The 19155-nt window shown below is 33.4% G+C and overlaps 1 long non-coding RNA gene across 1 annotated transcript in view; it reads left to right on the top strand.

The window, feature by feature from the left end:
* Positions 1-16346, top strand: part of LOC102155421 — a 28476-nt gene extending 12130 nt beyond the window's left edge. The window contains exons 3-4 of the long non-coding RNA XR_005369741.1: positions 15277-15461; positions 16046-16346. This is a non-coding gene — a long non-coding RNA (uncharacterized LOC102155421). The remainder of the gene's footprint in view (positions 1-15276; positions 15462-16045) is intronic.
* The last annotated feature ends 2809 nt before the right edge of the window (positions 16347-19155 follow it).

Below are 19155 nucleotides of genomic sequence, written 5' to 3'. Positions count from 1 at the left end.
AATATACCTTACATTCTAGGGTTGTTATAAATGCTACATGAGGCAGTAAATGAAACTAGCCCTTCCTACTTGAAAAAAAGCATTTTAAAATGTTGACTGATAGTTGATATTAGGAGCAATTTAATGTATATTTCATATTTCCCTCTTTTACCTTTGGCCATAGCAATCTATCTTTATATAATCTCTCTAGGAAAAAGATTTCTTTAATCACAGGTAAGTATATGTTTCCTCACTTCTTTCAACACATTCTTCATATCAGCTGACCATTTATCTTGCTGTCCTCCAACCTATTCAGTTTAATCTATGAGGTTGTGATCATTCAGCTTCCTCTACCTTTAAAATTGTTCTTTATCCATGGATTATCCAATTTTTGTTTTTGTTTTTTTTGCAGCCTATATCAAACTTTCCTAAATCTTACCACTCTACTTTGCTCCAACTAGCTTATCTGAACAAAAACATATTACTATTAATGACCAACAATAACTTCAGTGTTTCACATTTTATGGCACTCTACATTTTAAATTTACTTACACATTGTATCACTTATATGACATTCAGGTGAAGATGAGCCACTGTGTGGAACTAATTTTATATCTGCTGATTCTAAGTTTAATAATTTGTATCACCTCACATATTAGGTACTAAGATCTTTTCAAAAAGTCCAAATCTAATGGTATGCCTCACTACTGTTTTCTATAGTTTCCCTATATAAGGCTTTTTTAAAAAAACTCAACTATAGCTTTGCCAAAAAAACTCAACTATAAGACATGTTAGTTGCATGAATAAATGGATCCATGATAATAAAAATGACCCATCAACTGTCTTATAATGTCTTGCCTGAGCAATGCGTTCAGAGGCCTGCCTGTCCAGATACTTGCCCAAAAGTGGGTAAATATATAACAGAAATACTTCATTAAAAAAAAAGTGGAGAAAGTAAAGGTGAACAATTTGAAAGTATATCTATGCTCTATAATCCTTCTGACAAAGAAATGACCTCTCAAACAGAAAGCCCCATCTAAGTTGGTGGGAGGTTTATAAATAGAACATATACAGAAAGATTCTATACAGAAGACTGTGATTCTCCAAGGAAGACCTGTTCACACTTAAATCAACTTGTACTCCATAGGGTAAACGTTTCCTATCAGCCTGAAAAGGACTAAATCTCTTCCTACACAGTTTTCCTACTTGTTGGATTTATGTGACCAAAAGCCCTGACTGAGGAGCCCTACTGGCCTATGATCAATAAGTAGGGGTGATATAGGACAAGAGATGATGATGATAACGGATGAAATCCTATACAGAAGCTTTGGTTTTAAAGTCTGAATGTTGGGCCTCCTGGGTAGTGCAGTTGGCCTCTGACTCTTGGTTTCAGCTCAGGTCATGATCTTGTTTCAGGATTTCTTTTCCTTTAGTGCCTGTGGTTCTTGGTCACACCACTTTGAAGTATGAAGAAGTAGACCAGATGAAAAGTGCTGTGTGTGGCAAAGCAAAGCTTATTGAGTGATAGTACAAAGCACCTGAAGAAGAAGGGGACCTAAGAGGGTTGCTGTTGGAGTTTCTAAGCAAGGGTTTTGTTTTTTATTTATTCATGAGAGGCACACACAGAGAGAGGCAGAGACACAGGCAGAGGGAGAAGCAGGCTCCATGCAGGGAGCCCGATGTGGGACATGATCCTGGGTCTCCAGGATCATGCCCTGAGCTGAAGGCGGCGCTAAACCACTGAGCCACTGAGCCACCCAGGGATCCCCTAAGCAAGGGGTTTCAATGAGAATATTGGCAGGCCGTTTTAATCTGATTAACCTCCATGCACCTGTCACCCAGTCAGGTTTTTGTGCATGTGCTCATCTACCTATCAGGTAATTGTTCACTTGGGAAAGGGTAGAAGGCACCTTCCAGGGTAGTGTAGAATAACAGGATGGAGTCTTTTTCCTTTTAAGGGTAGTTTCCTCCTTGGACAAGAGGGCCTCTTGACCCTGCCTGCCTTTCTTCCAACTATCTTCCATTAATCTCAGGGTCTTGAGATCAAGCCCCACCTCAGGCTCCATGTTCAGGGAAGAATCTGCTTAAGACTCTCTCTCTCTCTCTCTCTCTCTCTCTCTCTCTCTCTCCCCCCCCCCCGCCCCGCTCCTCCCCTTTTCCTCCTGCACTCAAATAAATAAATAAATGAATAAATAAATCTAAAAAAGACTGAATGTCATTTAAATGTTAATTCAACCAATTACATGCAAGTGAAGACAGTCATTAGAAATTCAGTAAGAGAACTAAAATTTCCATGTCAATAAAAACCTGCTTAATGTTGTGATTTTTCTAAATCAATGTCCCTGCTTCCTTATATTTCTGGTTAGTTAGCAAGTTACTCAAGAGTAACTCATATACTATATTTCTTTAACATCCCTGGTATTGCCAATGTAAAAGCAATTTAAAGTGTATAAATTTTTGAATCCTTATTTTTTATACAACTTTGACTATAGGAAGACCATGATAATTTTCATAGTCAAAAAAAATGTTTCTGAATGCTAATTTGTGATAATTGAGAGGATTACTGTGAAAACAGAAAATAAGTGGATATCAGGTTGAATCCATGTCCCAATGAAGGGGTAAAGTAAACAGTACAGGAAAAAAAAATCAGGAGGGAGAAAAAATATAAAGAGTAGTTCTGTCAAGCAGAACTGACTACAAAAATGGATGCAGCCAGGCTACATATAAATATAAACTAGAAAGCTAAGAAAAACAATCTAGGTAAATTCTCCATCTTGAAACAGGGAAAATGGATCCAGTTATGTCCAACCTACACATGTGTAGTTGTTACTCTCCCAACAAATTAATAAGGCTTTATAAACTGTAGATCTCTGTCAAAAACATTAGAGACTGTAGGGCAGATAGACAATATGTGTGTAAAAGAGATGCATTACTGCTAGCACAAGCTGGAATGCAAACACCTATGAGAAAAGGCTTTCCTTCACATTCATGGATTAAACTCAAGGTAAAGATGAGTACATAAATCAGGCTTTCAGGGATCCACAAAAATTTGGACTGAGAGCTCTCATTTGTAACAACATGATGGTACTAGAAGATATAATGCTAACTGAAATAAGTCAATCAGAGAAAGACAAATACCATATGATTTCACTCATATGTGCAATTTAAGAAACAAAACAAACAAATAAAAAACCAAACAAACAAAAATCAGATTCTTAAAAACAGAGAAACAAACAGAGGGGAGGTGGGTGGGGTAGTGGGTGAAATAGATAAAATGAATTAAGAGTAAATTTAAAAAAAAAGAGTACACTTATCTTGATGAGCACTAAGCAATGTATAGAATTACTGAATCAAAAAAAAAAAGAATTACTGAATCATTATATTGTATACTTGAAACTAACACTGTATTATGTTAATTATACTGCAATAAAATTTTTTTTAAAAGAGCACGGTTATCAAGGATAACTATTTTTTTTCACTAAGTATCTTATTGTATGCTGCTGACAGTGTACATAAAATCATTACCCTTAGGAAATCGAAATTTATGAAGATTTAGAGAGGTGGATGTTAAGGACTGACAAAAGCAATTCATAGAGTATGGGACATTTTAGGGAAAAGCTCTTGTACAGGCTTCAAATTTAGTTCTCCTTTGAATACTGACTGGTTCACAAAAAGTGCTTTAAAAAACCATCCCAAGATTTGTTTTACTAAAAAAGACTTTCTGTAGTCTGAAGGGATTCATACTTGAAGATACTGTAGTCAACAAGGGGTCATGTTGAGCATTCTACAGACAGAATTGTTTCAAATCTGGAGCTGCCTGGGAAACCTTCATGTGGTTGAGCACAGACTCCAACCAGAGCTACTGAACTGTTTTCTTCATAGCAGCAACTCTGGAGGAACCAGACAGGGCACTTGCAAGAGCTGGGCAGATTCCTCACTGGGTAGACTGGTCAGGCAAGGCTCATTATATATCAAAGGAAGCCCATGACTTTAACAATACAAAAATATCCAGAGTGCTGAATTTCCAGCCTCTACAACTGGTTCACCAAGGATGATGAATTGTGGAACTAGAAATAAAAAGACTGAATGTTCAGAGGTTAACAAATAAATAAATTTGACTACTTGTGAGAACTTAATGTAGGAATATGGTCAAAGTTTGAATAGAAAATATAGGTTAGGCATATGGTAAAATGAATTCCTTTAATACCAAGGCAATAATTTCACTGTAGAATCTTGGGGATTAGCAAAATTTTTCTGAGCAGAGGTATAGCAAGATGGAAGTAGAACTTTAAGAATTTTAATTTATATTGGTATATAGTCAAATTGTGAAAATTATGTTTTGAATCATTGAATCCCTAAGCCCTAACATAATCTATTTTCATTAGAACCTTTGTCATCACTTTGTCCTTAATGAGTCAGTAATAGCCAAAAATAATCATAAGTGCTGGAATTTAGATATAATAAGATATTTCACAATAGCCTTCATACAGAAAAATTAGAATAAATTGAACCTTTCCTGGAATTTATCTACAAATGTTAAGTCTCCAAATGATTCATTTTAATGATACTCACATCTATGAGTTCATAGATTACAGATGACCAAAGATATTTGTACTTAAAGGTATAGAAATTATTCACATTGGTTATATGTGATTATTATAAAGTACTCAAGGTATACTGACTAATATAAACGTTAATAAGAGCAAAGACAAAAAAAAGATATAAATTACATGCATACACAGAATGTTCCTTATAAATGAAACAAGTAAACTACTTGTTTATTTTTTATCTTTGCTTATCTAAATTTAGATAAAAATTGAGATTTTTTGATAAGGTTAAGAAATAATGATCATGACTATCTCTTTCTCTGAAAAAAATTGTATTTGTCATCTAATGACATGTTTCCCTTAACACTGAATACTTTATAACTCGGTCTTTGGGAGGAAACTCTCAATTTAAAGAAAATTTCCTGTTCTCATTTAAAATTGAATAGTAACTCAACTAATCCAGACACTAGGGATGATGTGATATCCTTAATTTTTTCATATAATGATATGTATGTATGGTAAGAAATACATCTTTGCTAAATTTCAAGTTTTGTTTCAGAAGATAAAAGTCTGATTTGGCAATGTTCCCAGAAGTTCCTTTGAGGGAAAATGACACATTTCAAAATTGCAGAATTCCAGTTGCATTGAGTTAAAATAATCATTTTGAAATGGTGATTTTTGTGTGTCTATGTTTAAAGAACTGTCCTGTGTGTTTGAGTTTAGATTTCAGAAATGGCAAATTATGTGAACTCCAGGATGTATAAAGTCAGAGCTAATAATAAGCATAAGTGTTGAGTTGTAACATCAACCAAATTTACTCACATGTCTTTATTTGGGCTTAGTAAGTGCTCTCCTCATCAAAAATAATGAAAACCAGATACCTAGGTAGCACAGCTGGATTTAGGACAAATATGACACTAAAAAATACATACCTTTACCCTGAAGCAGAAAATAATATCTTCTTAAAAATAAAATCCTCTTATGGCAGCAAGGTATGCAATTATATGGTGTTCTTAGTTGCTATATCCACTTCTACTAGTAAATTAAGAGAGACAGAAATGATCCCAGAAGAAATATAAGGACTGAGTCTGGTAGGGCTGAAAGATGTAATTGTCTTTCCACATGACACTAGCATTTTTCACAGAAAAGACAACACTGAAATATTTTCCAATGATAAACAATGTTAGTTAGAATTCAGCATTTGACCCAATATTGTTTGTTTTTTTTTTAAAGTTGCACATACAATCAAACGTTCCTAGAGAAAGTAGAAGTAGGGTGATAGGAACACTATTAAAGGCTCTAACTCTTCAGATATAAAAGCCACTTAGAATGTATTATGAAAGCCACTTAGAATGTATTATGAAACTTTGAACTCTTAGGATTTTCCAAATAAAACAAAAATGGCAAGACAAGAGATTAATTTCTACACCCATTTAATCAAAATTCAGTAAAAATTCTATTCTCCATTGCTAAGAGAAAAATGTGGAGAAAAAGAGTACATAAGTCATGATGTCTTGATGAACTGTTGACTCCTGGGAAAATTTATCATTTCCAGGGTTAGACCAAACTTCATAGTACTAACATTGGTTAGCCTTCCTGTTAGGGATTTTGGTTTAACATTAGCAATGTTGTTTTCAACAGAAAAATTAAGCTATTACTAACAGTGAAAGAAAAAAAATAAAACTTTAAAAGAATTCAAGTATTCTTTGAATTAAAGGCTAAATATTATATTGTATACATTTTTCTCTATTGCACATAATACAATCGAAATATTAATTTTTTAAAGATTTTATTTATTTATTCATGAGAGACATAGAGAGAGAAGCAGAGACACAGGCAGGGGGAGACACAGGCTCCCTGTGAGAAGCCTGATGCAGGACTCGATCCCAGGACCCTGGATTTACGACCTGAGCCAAAGGCAGATGCTCAACCACTGAGCCACCCAGGTGCCCCTCAAAATATTAATGTTAATTAAATGCTCATACCTCACTCAAAGATTTTTCCCCAAAATTCAACCACAGCACCAATTCTTACTGAAAACACAGGCTGCGCATGAAGATCAAGCTCTTAAACACATGTCTGTTTGAGAGACACAGAGAGAGGCAGAGACACAGGCAAAGGGAAAGGCAGGTTCCCTGCATGGAGCGGGATGTAGGACTCAATCCCCCAGACTGAGATCACACCCTGAGCTGAAGACTGCTCAACCGCTGAGCAACCCAGGTGTGCCTGATTTTATTTTCAAAATAAAAATTATATACTTTGTTTCAAATGAAATTTAGCTTTCATCATTTTATAGCTGTGAAAAATTAAATTGTTTCTTTTCCATTTTGTACTACAGGTCTTTGAAATATATTTTTTTCAACTTTCTAATAGCCAGTATACCTACAAAACATCAATAATTTAGTTTGAAAACCTTGTCAGTACAAGGATATTTTTAGTCCTGTACTTTTATCTTCCCAGTAAACTCTAATAGTGACAGAAAATATATATTTCTTAGTGAAGATATTTTGATAATTATTTACATTTAGAATCCAATTAGAACATACTCAATTTAGAGTAAAACTTAGTATAAATGAAATTTGTCATGAACATTGATAGTTGAACAAGCTCCTATATGCCTTACCCTGAAGAAAATACAAAATGAGATATAGTCACTGCTCCTAAGGTGTTTAAAATATTCTAAAGACACACAAAAAGTACAAATAACAAAAAATAAAGTTAATTTCATTATAAAGCATTTTCACCTATAATTTCCAAACATTTTAGACATGGCAATAGCAAAATTTCTTGGTGTTCCTTAATATTCAGATACATTTCAGGCACCTAGGTGGCTCAGTCAGTTAAATGTCTGAATCCTGATTTCGACTCAGGTCATGATTTCAGGATCATGAAAGTGAAACCTACAGTGGGCTCCATACTCAGTGTCAAGTCTGGTTGAGGTACTCTCTCTCTATATGCCTCTCACCCCACTCTAAATAAATAAATAAATAAATAAATAAATAAATAAATACATACATACATACATACATACTTCAAAAAATATTCAGATACATTTCAAATATATCTAGGAGTGAAATAAAATAGTGGTCATCATTTTTGCATTCTGATATCATTTTAAATTATTGAAAAAATAAGGATAATTTTTACATAGTTTTATGCTTTAAATATACTAATTTTAATGGAAACACTTTGCTGAACAGCAATTCATTTATTGTATTGTTGTTTATTCTATTTATTAGTATTTTAATTTATAAATGTAAACGTTGAATTTTTAAACATTTCTTGAAGTAAATTAAGTAATTAATTAAGTAATTTTACTTAAGTAAAATCATGCTAAGAGATTTTGGTCTTCAATCAAAACATTCATGACCATCCAAACGATAATGCTAATAAAAACCAGCAATGTGTCAACTAGATAAACCCATTACAAATTAATACCTATCCATATATTCACATTGTGGAACCTGGATTATCAAAGCCTTTAAATGAAACTCCTTGAACTGGATAGAGGGTAGAGTTTTTTTTCTTTCTCCTTTCCTTCATAAGATGACTTTGTTTTTCAACACAGATTTGTTACATTTTTCAGAGCAAAATGAGCCCACTTTCCCCAAATTTACTTTTGATTTTAGACAGTAAATTATTTTTCTTTAGGAAAAGCATGTACTTCTTTTTTTTTTTTTTTGCTAAATAATCAGAGGTTGAAACATTGAGAAATTAATGTGTAGCAGAAACTGTGATTACCTCATTGAATTCTTGCAACCTGCCTATATATAAGTAGAATTTCACTCCCTATTCTAACCGTGAAGAAACTGAGACAGCAAGATTAAGTAATAACTCGCCTAACATTTAACCTAATAAATGGCAGACACAGGATTAGAATCCAAGCCTTCTGAGAGCTAGGTCAACACTATTAGTCACTATAATATGACCCTTTCCAAAAGATATAAACATCCCTTTAACTTAACAAACATTAACTACATGCTAACATGCCACATGGGAATAGACCTTGCTCATATATCATTAGGTAACAGGTGTTGCCTACATTGTGTATATAATTCCTATGGAATCTAACCAAAGTTGGTAAAAAATTACTTGGATTATCATTTTAAATTCTTTAGTTAAGAAAAACAGAACCTACATTATAAAATCTATATTTTATAATTTTTACATTATATAACATTTAAATGCATATAGACACACATATAAAACAAAAATCACACATATAAAATAAAATACAATTACTGGAGAAGGAAACCATATACCCACATACAGTAAAATAAAAAACAATAGGTTGCGGTTCTGTTCTGAATCACATATGCCCCATCACTGACCAGAGAAGCTTATAAAATATCTTACCTACTCTATATTGGAGACTTCTTTGTAATAGCTATTTCTACACTATACCCTGACCCACTTTAGTATAACATACCAGTCCATGGATCATTATAATCTCTGCCAGTTCATACAGACTGGTTATTCTGTTATATCAGGCCTCCTATGCTAACTTCAGTAAAGTATCTTTCCATGGCTTTGTAACTATTCAAAATTAAGTATTTAATTACAGACTTCAAGTATTTCTATTCTTATTTGAAGATTCATACAAATAAAATAACCTTCAAAAGTATGGCTATTTTTCAACTCAAGTCTTGAAAAATAGTTTTTATAAAAATACGTTTTCTGTATACATCTACAGTGAAAAGGTTTTAATAAATCTTCTAGATTAGGGTGTAGTTGAACACATTCCCAATTGAATATAACTTGAGAGCTCATTGACAATCTCAGCTCAATGCCATGACAATCTGGTTGTTATGATCAGCTGTAAATTTGTCACAAATAGTACACTGTTTATAGCAATGAAAGTTCTAAGAGTGTCCTTCCCTGACCATTCTAGCTAAAGTCCTTTCTTTCACTGAGTTTCTAACTTCTAAAGGGTGTATCTTTGCTTGATTTCTGTGCAGCTCCTCCCCTAGACTGTAAACTACACTAGTTATTATTATTACACTCCTAGTACTCAACACAGCACCCATTCTCTAATACAATTTGGGGAATACAGAAAGAATGAATAAATCTTGCCCTGTTGTTTTTATCTTCCACAGTCAAACCACAGTTATATTTCTGAAATGCAAACTGAATCCTCTGATTTATCTTACACTTTCCAATGGCCTCCTCCTATTTTCTAAGGTAGAAGCCTAAAATTTGAAAAATCTTTGACTATTGGCTCTGTCCCTACCTCCAGTCTCATTTTCTTCCATCTCTGCATTGAAATTTCTGCTCTATGAGTCCAGTAATATTGGAAGTTCCCCAAATGTTTCAAATTTCCATATTTTCCCAGATTTTGGACATGCCATTTTATATACCTTAAAACTCTGCTCTCTAACCAGTGCTTAGGCCCTGATTTGTGACTAACATGTCTACTCTTTCTTTCAGGGGTTATTCAAGGGTGCTGTATAATTTTTCAGGGATGTCTTTCCTAGTACTCCCAAATATGATTAGGTTTTCCTTTGCCTCTGCTTTCACTGCATTTTGTCTATGCTCTCATTATAGCAATTATTCCACTATACTCATTATTTGCTTTAGCTTCTGCTTTCCTACCAGATTAAAATTATGACTATATAATCATTTTATGGTCAGGGGTTGCAGTTTCATCTATGTGTTATCAGTATCTAACAGTGTATCTATATCAAGAGAGATCTTCTGTACAAAGGTAGTGGATGATTAAAAGACTGGAGGTCTCACTGTTAATTAATGTCCATGCTAGAATGGCTGAAAATTCCTTCCATACTGTTTTTTTTTCTCTGAAGGATGGAAATAAACTCAGCCTAACTCAGAATATTATTCTAAGTGGATATAAACATGCCCTCTAAACCGAATGTTCTATAAAGGATTCCTCAAGACATTCACATATTAAAGGCAACATATAGGCATGAATTCCAAATCAGAGAGCTTAAAAACAGTATGATTTTAAATTGTTCATCATCCTGCACAATAGAGAGATGATTCTTTTTTTTTTCCAGGAAGTATGCTAAAGACAATGAAGCTTTATCATATTTCACTATTTGTGGTTCTATGTTAGAAAACTGTCTTATACTGATATTTTGGTTAGAAAATCTTCTGAGAACGTGTCTAAGACAAATTCACCAAATACAAAGCCCCCTTTAATAACTGATTCTAGAGAGTCATTGAATTTTAGAGCTTGAGGCTTCTATGAAAGAATAACAAGTTTTATATATGTGTGTGTGTGTGTGTGTGTGTGTGTGTGTGTGTGTTTCTTAAGACAATTCAGAATTTTAAGGGGAAAAAAAAGATAACTATGTTACCTCTCTTGTGTCCAGGAGAGATAAACGTAAATATCCTGGAAGTAACCTGTAAGAATTAACTAAGTATTTCATGATTCCTTATCACCATTACCAGTTCATCTACATAAAGATGACTTTGTGGTAACACATTTCTCCATTATTTCTGTAACAAAATGACTGCAAAGAGGTAAATGACACAACTGCATTTTTGAACTATGCAGCACAAACACGAAAGTATAATATATTTTCATAGTACTTAAAAGACATTTCTGTTAGTGCTAAAAGCAAAGGTCAGAAAAAAATATTTTCTTGGTGAAAAAAAAGATACTGAAAAATCCCACCATTCTGTAAAATAATCTGCCCTTAATGTTAGATTTTTATTTTTAATAAATGCTGTTGAAGAGCTAATAATGAATAACACACTAATAATGAACAGCCTAATCAAAATGCTGTTCTTTCTCTAATTCAGACATTAGAGAATGAAAAATTCCCATTTTTGTCTTCAGAGAAGACAATCTTATACTGTTTCTAGAAAGATCTGATTTTAGAAAAAAATTAAAAATGTGTAAAACGTTTCCTATTCAAGAGGGTCCTCTGAAATACTACATACAAGTCTTTTTTTTTTAATTAGATGCAAAGTAATGTTTATTCCATGCTCTGCCTTTAGTCAAATTAGTAAAATTTTGTGTTTTTTAAATGGGTTGGAAATTATATAAGATAATTATAAAGCTTTAGTGATTGTTCTTACATATTTAGCATTGATATTTAAGAATATAGAGCTTTACTATCAATTTTAAGACTTAATCAGTTTATTCCAAAGGCATAGAAAACTAAACACCCTGATGACCCTTCCACTGAAAACAACTAAAATTCTGAATAAAATAAGAAGAAAATGTTTAATGTTTCATTAAGATAGCATGAAAATAAGAACCTACTATAATTAGTTTGGTTCCACTTAGGACAAAGATGTAGAAAGCCACAAAAGAATGCTGCTTTCACATTAATAATGTGAGAAAGATGATCTACAAAATCATAGCTTTTCCAGAGTCCATCAGAGTTGAGGCCTGCAGGCAACCAAGAAAACTATAGTGACAAGCCTCTATGAGTAGAGACAGGACATACAAATCATTTCACCTATGTCAAAGCAAAAGAAAAAAAGATGGCTATCAAACAAGCAGATTAAAATAAATAAGCTAACATTTTAACAAAATTTTAAAGGAATGGTATGGGGGGGGCATTTCAGTTCTATAATGGGTAATCCAGAAACAAGGGGAGTTTCAGTCTTTTACAAGCTCTTTTCCATTGTTTTTCCCTATGTGCTCCTGAAAAAGACTAATGGGGGCAGAGGTGGGAGGGCACGACTGAAGAAAAAGCTCTCCCCACATGGCACAGGCATTCAGCGTATACTCAGCTATTGTGCAGTCTTTAATGTTTCCCTATATTTTTCTTTCTATGAAGCAAAAGCTTTAAGCCATTTGGAGAAGACCAGCAAATTCTCTCATCCTCTAGGATAGTGGTAAAAATCCATTATTTTAATACAGCATAGAATCAAAACTCACTCAGGATTGGGATGGAAATACTCACCATTTCCAGGACACAGGCAAAGATCCTTTGCTGCTGGGAGAAGTATATAATCAGAAAACCTATATCCATAAGGGAAGGGCAGACAAGCCTTTTGACCCCAGGATCTAACACCAATAACGAGCAGAGATATGCTAGCACCAGATAAAGGGCAAGGAATTATCTCAGCCCTAGATCAACCACAAATACAAAGCAGGGTTTGGCTATCAAGGGAAGGAAGGGAAGGAATGCAAGCAAAGGTCCACCTTTGAGACCAAGGGAAACAAGCATTCCAAACACTGAAGATGAACACTCAAAAAAGTAGAAGAGGAAATTCCTCCTGGTCCTTAACATAAAACCAGTACCAAGTAATAGCCATCTCCCACTACGGAAGGATCAAGAGCATAGACAAAGGTCTCTATAACGTGTGGGAAAACTTTTAAAGCTGAGAGTAGAGTAAGAATGTTAACAAAAACACAAGGTAACTCTTCTTAACTACTGGATAAATTTGAAGCTTAATGTTGCAATGAAGAGAATCATAACAACAAAATCTTGATTAAATAGTTTCATACTAAGGATATGGTCAAAGAAGAGGCATTTTTGGCATAAATACTATTAACCTCAGCCTCTATTATTCTATATATTATGATAGAATTCAATAAAAAGTTATGAGACAAGTAAAAATATGAGACAAAAAAATACTATGAACAATGACCCATTGTGAAGAGATAAAGCAATCAAAGAATCATAGTTGATCCATAAGTTGAAATTACCAGACAAGAACATAAAAATAACCATAATATACATATTAAATGATCAGAGGAAAAGACAGATAATATATATGAGCAGATAAGGGATTTCATCAGACAGATGAAAACTAAGAGTCTAATGGAAATGCTAAATATAATAATAAAAATTAAAACAGTAATAGAGTAATAGAGTCCTTTGACATACTCTGTCATACATTACCAGAGTGGAAACAGCTAAGGAATCAGTAAACTTAAAAATGGAGCAAAATAAATCATCCATACTGAATTAAAAAAAAAAAAAAAAAAGACTGGAAAACCCAGAATAAAGAATTCAAGAGATATGGAAAAATATCTCCAAAACAACATGAAATTTCAAAACTGAAATTTTCAGTTTGACCATAGTCAAACTGCTGGAAAAAGGAGAAAAATGTTAAAGCAACCTGAGAAAAATGAAACATTTCAGAGAGGAAAACAAAGATAAAGTTTACCACAAACTTCTCAGTAAGTAGCTAAGCAAGTCAGAATACAACAGCATGGAATCTTCATAGCACTGTAAAAGAAAAGTCTATTGATTCTGAATTTCATTCCTAGTATAAGTATTTTTCAAAAATGATAGCAAAATAGTCTTTTTTTTCTCTTCTTTTATTTATTAAACTAAAGATGAACTCATTGTCAATACAATATACAACAAGAAATGTTAAAGGAAGTTCTTCAAGCAAAAGAAATGTAATACTAGATGTAAATATGAACAGACAAAAAAATGTGGAGCACCAGAAATGATAAAATGAAGGCAATCATAAAAGACTTTTTTTTCTTATTTTCAATCACTTTAAAGATAATTGACCATCTAAAGTAAAAATGGCAACACAATTGTGGGTTTGTAAGAGATGAAGACGTAAAATGTGTGACAATTACAGCATGAAAATGAGAAGGAGCAAATATAACTGTAGTGTTATAAGCTGCTAAATTATACACTAAGTGAAATAGTAATATTTGGCAGTTGACTGTGATGTTACAAATTTACAGTGCAAATCCTAGAACATTCACTAAAATACTCCACTCTCAGTAATGGGCAGAAAAAGTAGATAGAAATTCATAAAAATATAGCAGACCTGAAGAACACTATCATAGTAGTTGATATTTATAGAACACTCTCCCAATCAGAGCACAATGCACATTCTTTTCAAATACAGTGGGAAAAAAAATTAAAAAAAAATACAATGAAATGTTCACCAAGACAGACCACATTCTGGGCCATGAAACAAATCTCAACAAATTGAAAACAACTGTTATTATAAAAGATAGATTTTCAGATTATAGAATGAAACTGCAAATAAAGAACAGAAAGATACGTGGGTAAAAAACAAATATTTAGAAATAAAATAATAATCTATAGACATAGGACACAGAAATTTTATGAAGCAGATAAACAGAAGAAATTAGAAAAATTTTAATATAATTAAAATAGAAATCTAACATTAAAATTTGTAGGCTGCTATAAAAGCATTAAATTTATAGTATTAAATGTTTATATTAGAAAAAGAATATCCCAAAAAAGAAAAATAACTCGACTAATCAAAGTTTCTACCTTGAAAAAGAAGAGCAAAATAAATTCAAATTAAATACAAGAAATAACAAGATAAAAGCAGAAATCAATTGAATACCAAAATCAAAATGCACAGAAAAAAATCAATGAATAATACTGTCATAAAAATAATTTATTTTCAATGCCATAGTACTTAAATCAAGCTCAAACTTTATAATTAAGATAAATATAATGCTTAGCAATTATTTGTAATTTTCACATGTAATAGAATATACTATTTCTGCAATTTCTATGCTGTAGTATTGTCTATTGGTATTTTTCCAAACAATTACTTTAAAGAAAGACAGTTCATCTAGGTAATTTATCTTTTATCGGCTTCTTTACACTTTTTCTAAAATTATGGGAGGAAGTAGGGCTGAGAAAGGCAGTCTCATGCATACAGCCTTTCAGCCCCCACTCAGCCACATAAGACTGGGACTTGGAACACTTCCTTACCAAGAAATAAAGAGCTCTCATAATTTCTGCTGGGTTTATCACCTTGTTGAAGAATATCTTCCCTTTTTACAAGCACAATATATGTTCTTTTGTTCTGCATTAAGTATATGGCACCTGGGCAATCCTACTGCTACATCTGCCCTCCATGGGGGAGTGTACAGGGTCCATCTACAGAGTCAAGAGGAGGGTGAGCATAGACCAGTTGCCCCGCATCTGCTGCAGGAAGAGAGACCAACTGGCCACAGAAGACTGGTGGCCCCTACTGAAGCAACTTCTCCGAAGTAGTTATGTAAGTTATTTCTTTTCTTTAAAAATAACTGTCACATTCAGTAAAAGTATTAAATCTAAATGAATTAAACCTAAATCCTTAAGTACGGAAATCTAACATTAATAATCTATTATGTGCCATACAGTTAGCAATGCCCATCCACAAACCTCATTTCAGAATATATCCTAAAATTAAAGGTCATCTACAACTGGCTGCTGACCTTCCTTTCTAGATTTATCTTCAGTTACTTTCACTCCTGAAGTATGACTTAAAACTAGCCTGGAGTTTCTGCTCACCAAATTTAACTATATCTTTCTAACTCTAATCAGAATTCTGCCTTTCAAATTCTTACTCATAATTAAATGTCCAGATTCTTGTATCTAAACTTTCCTGTTTATTAAAATTTAAAATTAATTTCTATCTCCTAAATCACATTGTTTATATCTAATAACTCCTATCACATTCTTCTTTATATAATAGTCATTTTTTCAAGATGGTTTATATTTTCCTTGTGGAAATATTCTCCCCACCTATACTCAGTAACATAATATTTGAATGGGCTTCCCCACCTAAATACTACTTTTCTCATTCTCCCTTGAATGTAGGTATGGCCACATGAAACAAAATCTCATCAAGGAAATGCAAGCTGAGTGATATAAGCAATTTCTATATGTAACCTTAAAGAGAGTGATATGTTTTCATTCCATCCCTTCTTCTAACATTCATCACCCAGATGTGACAGGGTTTGTGAAACAATTTGGTCCTAGGAATGGTGAAGCAACAACTAAACAACTTTAGACAACTAAAAGACACGAAGGTCCTTGACATCATGGATGGACCATATCAACTCTGAACTACTTATACTAGATTGTAGCTTAAAAAATAAAATCAACTTTATTTATTTAAGCCACTGCTATTTTGGTTTTTGTTATAGCATCTAAATCTCCACCAAAAATTAATATGTACTACAAGTTTCTTGGGGCAGGAATTACATCTTGACCTTTGTATCTTTTATATTCATCACCTTGCTTAGCAAAGTGTCTTATATACAAGTAAGTACTCAATAAATATCTGTTGCACTGAATATATTTTCCAAAACCTTCACTGGATAGTATCTTTATACAAGTGCACTAACCACCAAAAGGTTAAGATTGAATCATATAGTACAGCAATCAAGATAAGCCTTCCTCACTAAGCCTTGCACAAATTAAAAGTTTGTGATATTTTTTAAAGATTTTCTTTATTTATGAGACACACACACAGAGAGAGAGAGAGAGAGAGAGAGAGAGAGAGAGAGAGGCAGAGACATAGGCAGAAGCAGAAGCAGGCTCCCTGCAGGGAGCCTGATGTGGGACTTGATCCAAGAACCCCAGGATCACGCCCTGAGGCAGATGCTCAACCACAGAGCTACCCAGGTGCCCTACAAGTTTGTGATTAAGAGAGAGAGAGAGAGAGAAGGAAATAAATGTTCTTTTATTATGACTGAATTTGGGGTGATTTGTTAAGAAGCAATATATAACCAGAACAACCATAATCATACTCCTCCTTATATTCTTATTAAAGCTTTTAAACATAAATACAAATGAGTGAGATGATTATTTAAAGCCCCATACTCTGTTATTCAAAATCATGAGTTTGTATCAAGTGGTGGATAGAGGGGTTGGGTTGAGTAGATGAAACTCAGGAGATATTTAGCTATTTTGTAGGACTCTACTGTGGTAGATGTATGACACATACACATTTGTCAAAATTCATAAAACTTTGCAACACTTTAATGCATACTAATTTAAAAAACATTTAGGAGGTCAGAGAATCTCAGGATGGAATACAGAATGTGATAAGGATCTAAGTATATTACGAATGTGTGAAACACCCTTACTGAAAGGGATAGGGGCAAAGGTGCTGACTTAAGTAACTTTAGAAAGGACTAGAGTCTGTAAGATTAATGGCATAAGTACAATATAAAAGCACTATATTAATAAAGTTATATCCCACAGTGGTATAGATTAATAATTCTGAAACCACTCTGCATATATACTGAAATTGAACAATTTTGTAGATGAATGACAGTTGGTGTGCAACAGGCTTCCCATTGTTGGAGCGGGTACTTAACCAATAAGCAAAAGGACATGGCTAGAATCAACCACATGGTATGTGGTAATGAATTAGAAGTGGAGGCATTAGTATGAACTATGTTTAGCCCAATAGAAACACAGATGGCTACCTACAGAAAAATTTATATATGTATGTAGATACACAGGTTAGCAGGCAGGCATATATTTCCTTGCTCTGTGATCTAAGAGATACAGAAGCAATGACACCCCAGTAGAAATGCGTACAGCCAATACCAAGATTTTGGTTTCGAATACACTCTCCAATAAAGGGAACCAGAATTAATTGGTGATATGGCTAATTTTTGGACTAGAGGAGGAATCATAAAAGATAAGCCTAAAGAATGTTACAGTGCCAAAAAGTAAGAAAGTTCTCTTGCTCTCTTGTTCTCGCACTCTTTCACTCACTCACTCGAGCGCTCTCTCTCCTTTGGAGAACCAAAGGAGACACACATATGGTAGTGTGTCAAAGGGACATAGTAGCCAACTGAAAGAGTTCCCAATGGTTAACGCTGGAACAACTGAGCAACAAAATTAAGTAGTATTGGATTTTAACCCAAAGTGTAAAATATCCATGAGTCCATACTGATATAAATAAATGATTACACAAACAAATAGGGATAAAAGACAAACACCCCATAGAGAAGAATTCCAAATAATTTGTGTAGATATTCAACCCTTAAAGAAATGAGGAATAACTCCTTACTCCTTAAGTGTGGGCTACACTTTGTGGCTTTCTTCCAAAGGGCTCAGTATAGAAAGGAAGAAAAAAGAGTAACTTTAGAGAAATTTCACAAATAGTATCCCAGGCAAATGATTAAGTTTAACATCAACTGTGATAAGCCATGTTCATTGTTTGCACCCTTGAGATGATATGATGAAAATTGCATTGTACCTCTGGTATTCCTCCCTAATCCATGTAACTCCAGTCTAATCATGAGAAAAATATCAGACCAATCCCAACTGAGTGACCAGTACTCTTTAAAACTGCCAAGGTCATCAAAAACAAGGAAAGTCTGAGAAACTGTCACATCTAAGAAGAGTCTAAGGAGACATGACAATTAAATGTAATGTAGTATCCTGGATGGGATACTGGAACACAAAAAGGAAATTAGACAAAAACTAAAGAAATCTGAATAAAACTAAATAAATCTGTATGAAGTTTAGTTAATAATAATGTATCAATATTGGCTCATTAATTGTAACATGTATCATAAAATAGTAAGATATTAATAATAGGGAAACTGGGTATGGGATATGCAGACATTGTATTATCTTTGTAATTTTTCTATAATTCCAATACTATTCTAAAATTAAAAGATTATTTTTAAAATATTACAGTCTTTCTAGTCTCCTTTCTTACTCTCATACCCATCGTCTAAACCATCAGAAAAATCCTATTCATTCTACCTTCATAATATAATCACAATCTAACTAACTCTCCTGCCTTTCACAGCTTCTAACCTGACCAAATTACATTTCTCTTACTCCTTATTATCACAATGTTTTCCTATTTATCCCTCTGGTCTGCCCTTTGTTCCCCTTTGATCTGTTTGAATCATAGTAAGAATGGTGGTTTCTCTAAAACTACAAGCAAGTAATGT

This window comes from Canis lupus, chromosome 14, assembly GCF_011100685.1.
Source record: "Canis lupus familiaris isolate Mischka breed German Shepherd chromosome 14, alternate assembly UU_Cfam_GSD_1.0, whole genome shotgun sequence".
Taxonomy (NCBI): domain Eukaryota; kingdom Metazoa; phylum Chordata; class Mammalia; order Carnivora; family Canidae; genus Canis; species Canis lupus.
This window is presented reverse-complemented; position numbering and strand designations above follow the sequence as displayed.